Here is a 13,862-nt window from a genome sequence, read left to right on the forward strand (position 1 = left end):
TATGCTGTGACGAAATAAAGATATTTAATATCATTGACACGAAAGTTAATTAACTCTTACCTCCCCTAAGTTCTAAAGTGTAAATGGAAAGCAAATAATTTAAACTAAAAGCAAAATGCTAAAAAAAGACATAAATAATTTATTGAAATAGTATGCCGAATTTGGTAAAACTGGGAGCAATTTTTTAATTAAAAACTCAATAAAAAGCGCATTAATTTAATCATTTACACGCAAGGGAACTTTATGTACACAAATTAATTATGTACATGCAATTAGTACACAAATTAATTATGTGCATGCAAACATCCATGTAAACTAAGTAAAATACGATTTTTAACCCATCGTAAATAGTTTATTTAAATTGTGGGCGTAGTACAAATCTTGTCGAAAATAACATTTATGTAAGAACAGTTCCATTTGACCAACTGCTTCAGAAGGGTAATAAAAAGCATAAAAAGTATGAAAACATGAGTTTTCAAGCCGCATCTTTCAGCTGATAGATGTTACCAGGAGGATACGGTCGTGTCAAAAAACGGCTCCCTAATGCATCCCACACATGCTCTATGGGATTTAGATCTGGAGAGTAAGCTGGCCAATCCATTCGTGTGATATCTTCACTTTCCAGTAGCTCTTGAACATTAGCAGTACGGTGTGGCCGGGCATTGTCATCCATAAAAATGAAGTCTGGTCCAATGGCCCCTCGGAACAGACGCACATGGGGTAGGATTACCTCATTGCAGTAGCGGTCTCCAGTTACAGATCCTCGGTCGAAGATCTGAAGCTCAGTCCGCCCGTTCAACATAAAGCCACCCCAGACGACAACTCCAGGACCACCATGACGATCTCTTTCCGCGATGTTATTGGGATGAAATCGAGCTCCAACCTCTCTCCAGATCAACTGACATTGAGAATCGCTTGTAGCACTAAAACGACTCTCATATGTGAAGAGGACGTGACTCCATTGATGAGGTGTCCAGCTTTCGTGTTCTCTGCACCACTCTAAACGGTGCCGCGGATGGCTAACTTTTAAAGGTATGCAGCGTTCAGGACGTCTAGCAAATAAGTCACCTTTGTGGAGGCGTCTGGCCACTATAAATCTTGATACTTGTCGTCCTGTGGCTGTGCAAAGTTTCTGATATATGGCGCTCGCTGACTGAAAACGGTTTATTTTCGCCTGGAAGACAATGTAACGGTCATCTCTTGGTGTTGTTTTCCTTGGACGGCCCCCACCAACCTTCCGAACAGCTGTACCAGTAGTTTTAAAGGCATTTCAATCACCAGAAACAGCACTTTTGTTGATCCCGAAATCCTCGGTGACACTGGTCACACTACGCCCCTCCTCAAGCTTCCCAATCATTCTTCCTCGAGTAAAGTCGTCTAAATGATTTCTTGAAGACATGTTTCACAAAACAAATCACTTGCACTTGCAGTGAATGTCTTTAACTACGGTGCTCTCCATCCTTTTATCACAACTTTGACCTGTTCGCGCCGACCCGCAAGGTTTACGTACACTTACATTACCTAAGACGTTTTATTTTTAAAATTTGCATACAAATAATCTTTCTACTGAATTACGTGCATATTATACTGCAATTTCATGGCTATCTTACACATTGTTGGGGAGCTGTGGCCGAAAAACCACTTGTTGCTTAAGTTTTGCACACCAGTGTATTTAGGTTAAAATATGTTTTTTGAAGTTAGCTTACCACATGTTATGTATCAAACCTAACCAGTTTTAACGTATTTTTCATTCGAATGAAATAGGTGATTTTAGGTCATTAATTTCATAGGTCACTTTATTAATATAGATATAATAATATTAATATAATTTATATATATTAATATAATTTATAGATATTAATATAATTTATATATATTAATTAAATTTCATAGGTCACTTCACTTCATAGGTCACATAAAATATGAAAAGGATTACGCATTGTAAATTGTGTGTCAATAAAAATTTAAAAGTAAAACTTTGCTTTATTAAAATTAGACTAGTATTTTTTTCTACGAGTAAATATAAGGTATATTTTTGAGCTCACGTTATAATGCCTGTTTTTGCAAGGACAATAGAGTTTGCTATATTAAGTGTTGGCTGTAATCTCTACGATACCATGTTATATAGCAACATAAATTTCTTTCTAATCAAATATGGCAATGAGTGAAAAATTAAAAAAAAAGTTATAAGAATATCAGTTACGTGTAAATAGTGTTAGAACCTTAATTAATTTAAAGTTCATAACAGCCCAAAACTTTTGGACTTTCTTAGTTAGAAAAGTAACCATGTTATTTTCTGTCCAATGCGAGGTGCGCCAAAAAAATGTGAGAAATGGTTTTAAGTCATTTCATTTTTATGCTATATAGAGGAATTAAGTTTCAAAGATATCATGACAATAGACATCAAAGATATTATAACAATAGACATCAAGGATATTATTACAATAGACATCAAAAATATCATTGCAATAGTTATTCATGAATTCAAACAATGTTGCGTAACATCAGTTCCTTGTAAAACGCACGTTTGTATATACTATTTGGTTAAATTGTCTGTGCATATCGAACTTTTCAAGTTAACACCAGAATAATACATAATACAGGCTGGAAATACAGGATACAAGATATGCGTGATAGCTTCAATCAAATTAAAAGGGTTTAAAGTTTTATATTAAACAGGCGTTAATGAGAAAACTTAGCCAAACTTGACTAATTTTTCAGTATACTTGGTTTCCAATTTTTAAAAGAAAACTTGCTCAGTTTTCAAAATGGAAAGTTTTGACAGGCCAATACCACATAATCAAAAATGTTAATAAAATACAAATAACTATAAATATAATTCGTTGAATCAATTTGCAAATACATTTTAAAGAGTTATTGCTCTTTTAAAAAGTTACTATTAATGTCCTATGTGTATACATGATTTTTTTTATCATTGAAAGTTCAAAATTAGTAACTTCCTGTTCAGAAATAAACTTACAGAACTTACAGTTTCAAAGTAAATAAACTTACAGAACAGATGACAATTTTTGAGCTTCATAATACACATTAAACAATCCATTCATAATAGATGTTATAGATGATATTGTTACATATTTGTTATAGATGATAGAAAAATAATAGAGTTGACCAAATGATAGCAACTATCTCCCTTCTCTCCAGACCTTCAACCAATCTTAATACAAGTGTCGAACTGTTGAAAACATCCTATTATCAATCAGAAGTGTTGAGTTCTACACCGCAATTCCGCAGTAAGAAACTGGTTTTAAATATATGTGCAACTTTCCTCTTGAATTTCGAGACACATGTACTACTGCCTTTTATTTTGCGCAAAGAGTATTATGCTATGATTGAACATGGTAGCATCAATACAATTCTGCTCGCCTTCAAAAAAAAAAATTATCGACTCTTGTTGAACATGAATAAAAAAGGGAAATTCTTGAGAAACACATTGCACAGTAAAGTCTTGCTTATTATATTTCGGACTACAAATTTTTCCAAACTTTTTAACCGTATGGAATATTTGAGCTTGTATCTACATCCAATTTTATTGCCTTCGAATTCTTACGAAAGCTGAGGTCTTTTTAAGGAAGTAATTTACAATTAGCCATAAAATCTCACATATTTCAAGCGTCGCAAAAAGTGACAATCCTAACCACAAACCAAGTTCACTACCAAGGTGACTGAAGATTTCCGATTTTTCATACTTAGGCTTTAGAAAATACGACGTTAGTCTGAAATCGGAGAAATATAATTTTAATGCTGCCTGATTTTTCGCAATGCTGTTTTTATTTGCATTTATCATATTATATTTCCGAGAGTATCCGAATGCATTTGATGGCCATTTTGCATAGGAAATTTGGACATCGTAACCAACAGAATGGCAAGGAAATGGACAGTCACAACTGAATTTGTCTGCTGTTAGATCTTCCAAAACCTTATCAAGACAACAAACATCTGTGGCATTGGAAATATTGCAAGGCTTTGTATCATCTGCTTTTGATATAGTTGGATCTGTGCATCCACATGCAAGTTTATTAAAATTTTGTATGCAACTTCTGACGCAGTCCTGTTGGTTGCAGAAAGGATATTTATTATCAAGTTCGTACTGAATACACTGATCTCTGAAAGGATATGGTAGTCTTACGATCTGCATTTTTGAGATACTTATTGAAGTTTCGAATCCTGGACTAATTGTAATCCCTTCTTCCTCTATATTTGGCTCATCCTTTGGATGATGTATTAATATCTTTGCTCCAATTGTTTGCGTTTCTCTCATATATTGCTTAAGATGCAAATCCAAAACTAGCTCCAAACCTAAATTAAGTTTATTCATTGAAGCCACAAGGGGATTCAAATCACTTTTCTTTCGTTTGTTAAAAGTATAGCAGTTACCATGGCGGAAACTTTGCACGAACGAAAATTCTTCTATAGAGCAAATTGCGCCATTTATCGAGCAGTTACGTATGAAGCTACTGGCTTGCTCTCCTATTGATTTACGCTTTTCTTTATCCAAAAGAGAATATCTTGTCAAAAATGGAAGTGCTGAGTTATCCGAGATGTTGCTATTTCCATACAAGAGAGCTTTGCATGATGTTATTGTATTTCTTTCAGACAGAGTGAATGTTGTTTTGTGCACTCGCATCCCATTCTTACAAACGTTCATTGAACTATTTGGATTCAAGCACAAAATATATCGCTTTTTCATTCGATTCAAATTGCAAACAGTTACTGCAGGAAATTCTAAGCTCCACTTATGTTCGACTTGAAAATCGACGATAACGTCATACCGTGAATATACAACTATGAAAGGATAAAGTTGGTGAATACAAACAAAAAGCGCCATGAATAGAAAAATAATCCAAAAGACTTGATGAAATGTATTTTTTGATTTTCCAACTTGCGCTATGGCATAAACGGATGAGTTCCCGAATACGACTGCAGGTTCAAGAATTTCCTGCTCTGTGTCTTTTTCAGGTGAAAGAGCTTCCATTTTCTTTAAAAAATAACATAATTACGTTTCACAATGTTTTTAAATGAAATCACCTGAAACAACGGATTAAAAACAATTAGTAAATTATTTGATTCTACTTCCCTCTCTTTCTGTCTTCCAGGTAAGATACAACCCACTTCAGTATTTACCTTTTGAACAACAAAGTTATTCATAATTCAATTTTCTATTCTTAGTTTCTTAAGAATTTTTTCTAATAATTGTCCTTCCTAATATGTATTAGTATTATATTACGTATTTTTTATTAATCCGAAAAATTTCATTAGAGTCCAAATTATATTTCAAAATTTAGATCTTTGCTTGTACGCGGGACCCATAATATACTTCCGTCACTGTTCGTGTACAAAAACAATTTTTCTATTTTGTTATCTATCTATTCCACTTTATGTTCTGTCTATTTTATTACTTGCATTATTAATGCATAATGTTCTTTCTAACCATATATAACCACATTTTATTTTATTCCAAGAATACGATATACCGGGCAATGGCACTTGTACTTAAAAAATGTCAGTGTAGGGTATACCGGGCAGTGGCACTGAACCTTATAAAAATATCAGTGTAGGATATACCGGGCAAATGTATACTGGGCAGTGGCACTTAACTAGACCTTTGGTAAATGTCTGAAATATATACTAGGTCTAGTTAAGTGCCACTGCCGGTATACATTTGCCCGGTATACCCTTCACTGATGTTTTTTTAAAGTTCAGTGCAACTGCCCGGTATGCCCTACACTGATGTTTTTTTAGGTCAAGTGCCATTACCCGGTATATATTTGCCACGTATACCCTACAGTGATATTTCTTCCAATATATCGTCCTGATGAGGTATTAAAATCTCGAATAAATGTAATTATATACACGAATAAATTAATATCAAATCGGATGTAATAAATATTTCGGACATTCAACAAAGCGACTATGTGATTGTCAACATTCACAGGTGAAAGTCAACAATCACCAATTTCGGTCATTCACAGTAACATGAACATCATTTACGTAATAACCTCATCAGGACATTTATTTTAAACTTTGCCTAAATAGCATTTATCATTCTATAGAATGCCTAGGCGATGTGTGAAATATAAATCATTTCATACTTTGCCAGTATCATATATATTAAAATCATCACCCCGACAATAGTTAGGAATAAGCTAATCATATAAAGAACATAAAAATCTCTATATATATTTCTCTTACACGGCGACAAAAAATCCTCATTACAACTCCCCGAATGGCATCGCTAGAAAATCGACCAATGATTGGCGCTAAAAATGTCACATGCCAAATCTAGCTGAGATGGCTCAACATATAGCACTTTTAAAAACGGAAACTGAAATAGCGAGAGCATAAGCTAGACAGAAGTGAGTAGTCTTTCTCTATTCTTAGATCTCTATTTATATATATTAATGTGGGTCGATAGATCTCTATTTTAGTATTTAGCCGAAAGCGCTTTTTTTCACGAATTTATATATTAAGAATTTATTTGACGATTTTTGATTCATATCACGAATTTATTTGTTTTACTAGAATTTATTTGTTTATGCAGGTTTTTCCATTACAATTCACTTATTTCTATTTTTAATAGGCTTGATTATAGCCAAAATGTGAACCTTTTTAAGGAGATATCAGTTTTAGAAATTTTATCTTAAGATTTTATACTATAGCACATTTCTAATAGGTTTAACGAATTACATGTCATTTATTTGAATTAAAATTTATTTTAATGACTTAATATTTACTAAAAAGATGTAGTTTTTTTCAAAAAAAAGTTGTTATATGGATTTGAATAATTGTTTTGAATTCTTAAAATTTTGTGCATTTGCAATGTACCTCAGTTAGTAGCGAGCGAAGCGAGCTTGGTTTGCGAAGCAAACCATATAAGATTGCGTAGCAATTTTCTGGGGTTGGAGAGCGTTAGCGAGCAGGGGGCGCAGCCTACTAGTACTTTAAATTAATTTAGTGTAAACCCATTAAAAATACATGCTCGTGAAATTAAAATGAAAAAGCTCTGTGTAAAATACAATCAACTCCAAGAAGTGGCAAAACTATGACCTGCTTTTTTTTACTTAATCTAGCACGACTTTTTTAATTAATTCTTATTATAGCTTGATTTTTATGACTCTCGTAATTTTTTATTTGTGATAATGGTGTTGAAATCGATCTAGTCGAGAAGTGTGGTGACATGAAAAACCTAGAACCATACCAATTTTCTCAACGGGGAAATTATTTTTTATATTTTTCTCAATGGGTTTATTACATATTATATTCATAAATAAACATACTATAGACATAACCAAAGAAGCATAAAGTACTCACAAAATATCTAAATCACGGTATAACAATTTTCACAGGCTGCGCGCAACTGTAACATTTCTCATATTTAAAATACTTTTAAATATATTTTTTTGTAAACGTTCCCTTTATTCAATGCAAAAAATGGCAGGAATCAGTAAATCAATACCATGTTGTCAAATAAGATTTGAAAAAATTATAGGAATAAATAAAAACAAATCCTAAGACGTAATATGGTGGCATAAATATTGTAAACTGCTTGAAACAAAACATATTATTGCATGCGTCTTGTATTCAATCTTTTCTAAAAAGAAAGATTTAACCAAAATAGCCTTTTAAATTAATCAATATAAATTTTACATTTAAAAAAATCTGATATTGTATTTAATTATGATTCTAGTTGCATTGTTGTTATGGAAATCATTACATTTCCTTTTATCAAAACAAAAGCTCAATGGAATAAATTAATAATTTATTAGTTGCTAAAATGTTTAAAGTATCTACATGCATATATATGTCATACATAATATATGTCATCCGTTGCTCAGAGAAGGGGCACAAAGATGATGATTCAGATAAACTTTTTTTTCTCAGAAAAATCATAAGTTGTATAGTCTTTATTATCTTTATATTATCTTTATAATATCTTTATAATATCTTTATTTTGCATAACTCTGTTTGTGGAGTAATGTATGTGTGTGTATATATATATTAAAATATTAAGGAAAATAAATTCTGAAGGACAAAACAATATAGTTGAAGTAAAACTACGCTTTGTAAATATTTTCTAACTCCTTTTCCGAATCAATTTTTAATTTTCAACTGGCTAATTTAAAAATTTATCAGCATGTAAATAAATCATCAACTTCGGTTACGAGTTAGAGTTTTACTTTTAAAAAAATTCTTTTTAGCAAAATTGTGGCATATAAAAAAAAGAAAGCTTTAAATTCTGTGTTTTAGTATCATTTTCACCATATTGGTGTTATTATTTTATGCAAACCAATAATTTTAAATCCAATAAAAATATATTATGGGCAATGGAAACTACATGAGTAATATGAGTACTGTTATATCTTAATAGCATATTTGAAGCCAACCTCAAGAAACATTAAGATTAGGTCTTTAGATCGAGAAGAGATCATTAGATAAAAAGTTATTCTGGGTGATTCGTTTTATTAGCTCATGGTAAACGTAGAAACAAAGTGTTTGTTTCTTTATCTTTGTCATTTCTATGAGTTTTAACTTTACAAAAAATTCTTTTAAATATGTATTCAGCCAAAGTACACAAATTTGATTTTAAAAAAACAAACAATACAGTGTTATCTCGAAAATCGTAGACACAGATGTTCAATTAGACGTTTTGCAGATACAGAATAATTTACATCTCCTTTAAACTTAACCCTTTGACTTAGATAGGACATCAGTGTCCCTTTTCTGTATTCTTTTTTCTGCACTCTAATTAAAAGTAGAAACATATTTTGATGTTTTTTAATAATGAAAAAAGTTGCTGAAAAAATCTTTTTGATTATCAGAATCATATTAATACTAAAATGCAAAATAAAAAAGAAGTTTAAAAGAAATTTTCCACTCATGTTCCAAAATTTATCAATAATTAATTTTGTGAATTAAAGAAATTTCAATCATAAAAAACTGCTTCTCTTAGATTTAAATTACAGCAAATAAATACAAATTTCAAAAATTATTGTTAGCCGCGTTTGGAAGACTTTATCTTTAATGCAGAGAGAGACACCGATGTTTCCTGCTGCATTTCTTAACCATAAATCAGTTAAATGCTAAATATAGTATTTTTCACTTATTTTGACCTAAACTAATACAAAATTAAAAATAAAAATATTAAAAATATGTTTGATAAAAATTCTAATTCTGTGTCAAATGGTTAATGAGACTGAAGACTGTAATATTCTCCTGACATTGGGACGCTGTTGGAAAATTAATGAACTTATGGATCTATCAAATTTTGACGAGTCTTTATATAGCTGAGGTTGCTGTTGTTAATTATTTGTTGCTTCAAAATTGTATCTTTATCTGAACATTATTTTCGGTTTTGCTCATTCATTTCTGCTCGGAAATAAAGAAAGAACTCAAAAATATCATTGCTAAAAAGTCATATAAGTACAATTTGAAATACATTAACATAAAATAAGAATCAAAGAAATGTACGAATGTATAAGTTATAAAAAAAAATATTTGATTTTAAAGTTGTCTTAAATATATAGATACTTCATTCACGTCGCCACTAGAGCTGCACAATGGGCTATTGGCGTCGATCTGGGAAAGATTCCTAAAGAGGATCCGAAGATATGCAATCACAGTTTTGATCATCCGCAAAGGGGATCTCACTTGTGAGGCCACTTCCTCAATTTAAACATAGATCTGTAGCGGAAGGAAATTTTCTCCAGATCCCTGCATCCATGGTACTTCTCAGCGACTAACCACAGCACTTTCGATTCAACAGAATTTAAGAGCACGTATATCGCATGTACTCGGTGGGTCTTATCGGAGTCAAGTATCGCATTCCAAGTTGGAATAATGCTTTTTAGTTCGAAAGTAATTTTATGATTCAGCATGAAAAATTTTCTTTTGAAAAATTAACTTATAAAAAGAGTTTCTCAATAAACATTATTTTTTAATTTATTGAAAGAAAGGGTGAAAGAGAGAGGGGGAGCGAAGGAGAGAGGAAGCCGATGTTCGTTCATCCGTATCTAAGACGCTGATCAAATAATAGAAAAAGGTTTCGCCTTTACGATGTTTTTTTTTTCTTTCTAAACTTCCCCAATGCTCTAGTAATTAGGTTTAAAAACTAACAACTTTATAATGAGGCTACTGCATCGCCGTGATCGTATAGTGGTTAGTACGTTGCGTTGTGGCCGCAATAACCCAGGTTCGAATCCTGGTCACGGCATTTTTTTTTCTATTTCAATTTTCTACAAGTTAAAATTCTGCAAATTAAATAAAGTTTCGAACTTTTTAGTTTAATATTTTTATGTCAGTATTTTAAAATTTAGAAATTTTTTTAAGGATATTGTTTATTCTTATCTCGACCCGCCCTATTCAAGGGCACACGAGAGTAGAACGTGCATTCCACAGACAAAACATACATAAAACACATAAAATTACAACAAGAATAAATGGCTTATACAGAGAATAGAAAATGAAGCTGAAAACAACGTCAAAAAATTTTTAAGGTAAGAATTTTTAAATTTTAATTTAAATTTTAATTAAGGAAAAAAATTTTTAAATTTTGTATTTTGTAACTGGAAAGCATTCTAACTCTTAAGAAAAACAAAAGGGAAATTTAGAAGAGAAAAGAAAAATTTTGGACTATAATAGAAAATTATAAATTTTTTTTTTAAAAATAAAAAATAAAATTATTTTATTTAAAATATAATTTTTAGAGAATGAAATTTATCAAAAGCCTAAAATTGAATCCAAAACAAGAAAGTCTATAAGTTTAAAAAAAGGATAAGAAGGAATATTTTACTAAAATAGAGAATTATAATAATTATTATTTATTTATTTTTCTTTTTTTAAGGAAAGGGCAGGAACAAATATGTTTTTCATACAAGACATATACAAGATGTTCACCTAAGACATTGAGCAAAAACCTCTTGTTTTGTTTCTTACTATTTATTACTTTTTTCTAAATTGAAAATCCGTAATTGCTGCTCTGGGTGTTAAAGTTTGCATTTCTTAGCCTTCTTTATTCAAATGTGATATTCTAAGAATTTTGTTTCTTAAAAAAACAGCCATTTTTAAAATTAAGTTTATTAAAATAATTATTAAAATATGGCAAATAAGTCAATTACAAATGTTGTTCATTTAAATTTGGAGACGTTATCGTGTCTCACCGCTATCTAATGTATTAAAAAAGTGTCTCACAAATGTTAATTTCCCAAAATTGATAAAACTAATTTCTTTCAATATAGTAGTTTAAACCATGTAGATAAGATTAACATGCTTGTAAAAAGATAAACATGCTTTTATGCTTTCATTGATTAAGTATTCAATAACAGCTCTTTTTATAAAGTTATTATCCCGTAATAGTTTTCATCAAAATATTTCATGTTTTCTAATTGATTTTTGTTGTGAACAACACAACACATTTTCACTATGGATTTAGTTTTCTAAAAATCAATATGAAACAAAATGCTGAACTCCTTTTCTCATATTTTTAAATATTTCTCAATTAATGACTAGTTGAAAGCCTTTCTTTATTCTTCTATTTATAAATAATAATTCATCATTTTTACATTATTTCTCTTGTATTCAAAATTTTTGAAATTTTCGTCAATTAGGATTTTTTGAACTGGTTGATGGGAACAGAATCATTCATAAATATTCAATTTCCGATATTCAATTGTTAAATCATAGTTTTAGGGTCAAGTTTCAAAGATTATAGACGGATACCAAAATCTAGTACTGCTTTGACCATTTCTATGCACTGTTTATATTCATGAAGTAATAAATACATTGTAAACATCAGTAAACTCATAGATCTCTAATAAGAATCATTTCAAATAATTTTTAAAAAAATAATACAGTGGAACTAGTTATTTTGCGGGTGTTTAGAAATTTTGAATTAAGAGATGAATTTTATTTATCCATTATTATAATGAGATTGTTTTCTTTGAAAATACCATTGTTGTTTAATTTTATAGAAAGTATAGAAGTTTAAGCCTAGTTTTGTGCAGTTTTCATCGTCACTGTATTAATGTTTGAATGTTTTTAGTAGAAAGTTTATTATTATTTTTATCTAAGTAACAGTATTTAAACTTCTCGATTTGTTTAAATAAATCATTGATTTAAATCACTTGATTTGTTTTAAAAAATCATTGATTTATGACGAAAATGTTTCTATACAGTACCTTCCTTAGGTAGTAAATGCTTTTTCTAGTTCGATTTTGTGGTTAGCTTTGCTTTGAACCAAAATCTTTGAAAAGTTTTAAGTGTACAGTGGAATGGAACCTAAATTATTATTCAAAATTTATTTTTTACAGAAAATTTTTAATAATTCTTATGTAAAGCAAGATAAAAATAATAGAATCACAATTAGGATCTGACTTTCAGTTCAAAACATAGCTAATAGTATTAAAATTTTATATGCAAAGTTTCAAAGAATTCAAAAGAAATGAATTTAATATAAGAATAAAGTAAAACCATATATTTAATTATCTCTAAATAACATAAAAACATAATGCTTAAACATAGCTTCCAATTTTCATCGGTGCATTTTCATTGCCAAAAAAATCACCTGGTAGGATCCAGTTTTTCCACTTTAATTTCCTTATTTTTTTGTTGGTCATTAGCATGAAATTAATAAAAGTCATTAAAGTGTTATTTTCCTGTAAAATATTATGTATCCCTAATTTAAAGATGTTATCCTTTTATATTTATATGCTTTATTCTAATTTACTATTAGGGTAGTAGATGGCTAGTGTGCACATGGGACAAAAGTGAACATCAAGAATAACTTTTTTATCTGTCGGTCAAATTTCATCTATGAGATATCGTAGATAGGTAACATTGATGTTCTTTTCCATGTGCAGTTGGGTAATCAGACAGTGAATGATTTAGTTAATCTCTGTAAAAAGAGGTTTTTCGGTGAAAAATTAGCTTTTAAATTTTCCCTTTACTTTTTTATAAACACATTTTATTTTCGGAATTTCAATAAAAGGTATTATGCTGTAGATTATATGATTTTTTACATATTTTGATATAAATTTTTGCTCTGTATACTTTCAATTAACCAGCATTAGGCCTAAGCAATCATATGTCTTCTTGAGGCTTATGTCGGCGCATGTTGGTGGGGCTAATGTGGACGTATCCACACTTAAATCTTTTTAACTTCCAATGGAAATAATATGAATTCGTTACAAATGTAATACATTTGATGTTGTTTATTTCCTAAATTAGAATGATTTTATGGAATAATATACCTTTACAATTAGTGGTATAAATATCAAGTAAAAAAATTTAGCACGGAGCCTTTATATTGATTCATTCCTTGAAGGTTTTTGAAACATTTAATGGAGATGTTTTAATAAACTTGATAAAAGAATCTAATTTAATATATATGACTTAAAGAAGAATTTTTGCCATACATAAAGCAAAAAATCAACGAGCCTTTCGGTCTTCGGTTTTGCGAGTTGTTTTCATTGCTCCAGTAAGGAAAATATAGTTACGTTCTCTCCGTATGTTGTCCATTCAGACCATTTTTTTCTGAAGTTAAAACTAAAGTTATTAAAATTAATTTGACTTAAAACTAAATCTGCTAGTTCAAATAAACCGAAAACCAAATTGAATAATGGTTTTCAAATGCTTTGATTTGCTTTCAAATTTTGTTGTTGTTGGTATAGTTAAATGCTTTATTACAAATGAGTATTTTAATTACAAATAACAATATTTATTCTCCAATATGCCTTAGATAGAAATTGATTTCATTTTGGCTTTAGATATGCCCACCCTAGCCCAATAGTTTGTTTAAGTGACTAGTCGTGCAATCTATTTACTTGCATTTAAAGTATTATTTTAATATT

The 13,862-nt window shown here is 30.1% G+C and overlaps 1 non-coding gene across 1 annotated transcript; it reads left to right on the forward strand.

Annotated features, from left to right (window-relative positions):
* Positions 1-10,156: 10,156 nt before the first annotated feature.
* On the forward strand, positions 10,157-10,228 carry TRNAH-GUG (transfer RNA histidin (anticodon GUG)). The gene has a single exon. It is a non-coding gene; the product is annotated as a tRNA-His (tRNA).
* Positions 10,229-13,862: the final 3,634 nt, after the last annotated feature.

Source organism: Parasteatoda tepidariorum, chromosome 3 (genome assembly GCF_043381705.1).
Source record: "Parasteatoda tepidariorum isolate YZ-2023 chromosome 3, CAS_Ptep_4.0, whole genome shotgun sequence".
Taxonomy (NCBI): domain Eukaryota; kingdom Metazoa; phylum Arthropoda; class Arachnida; order Araneae; family Theridiidae; genus Parasteatoda; species Parasteatoda tepidariorum.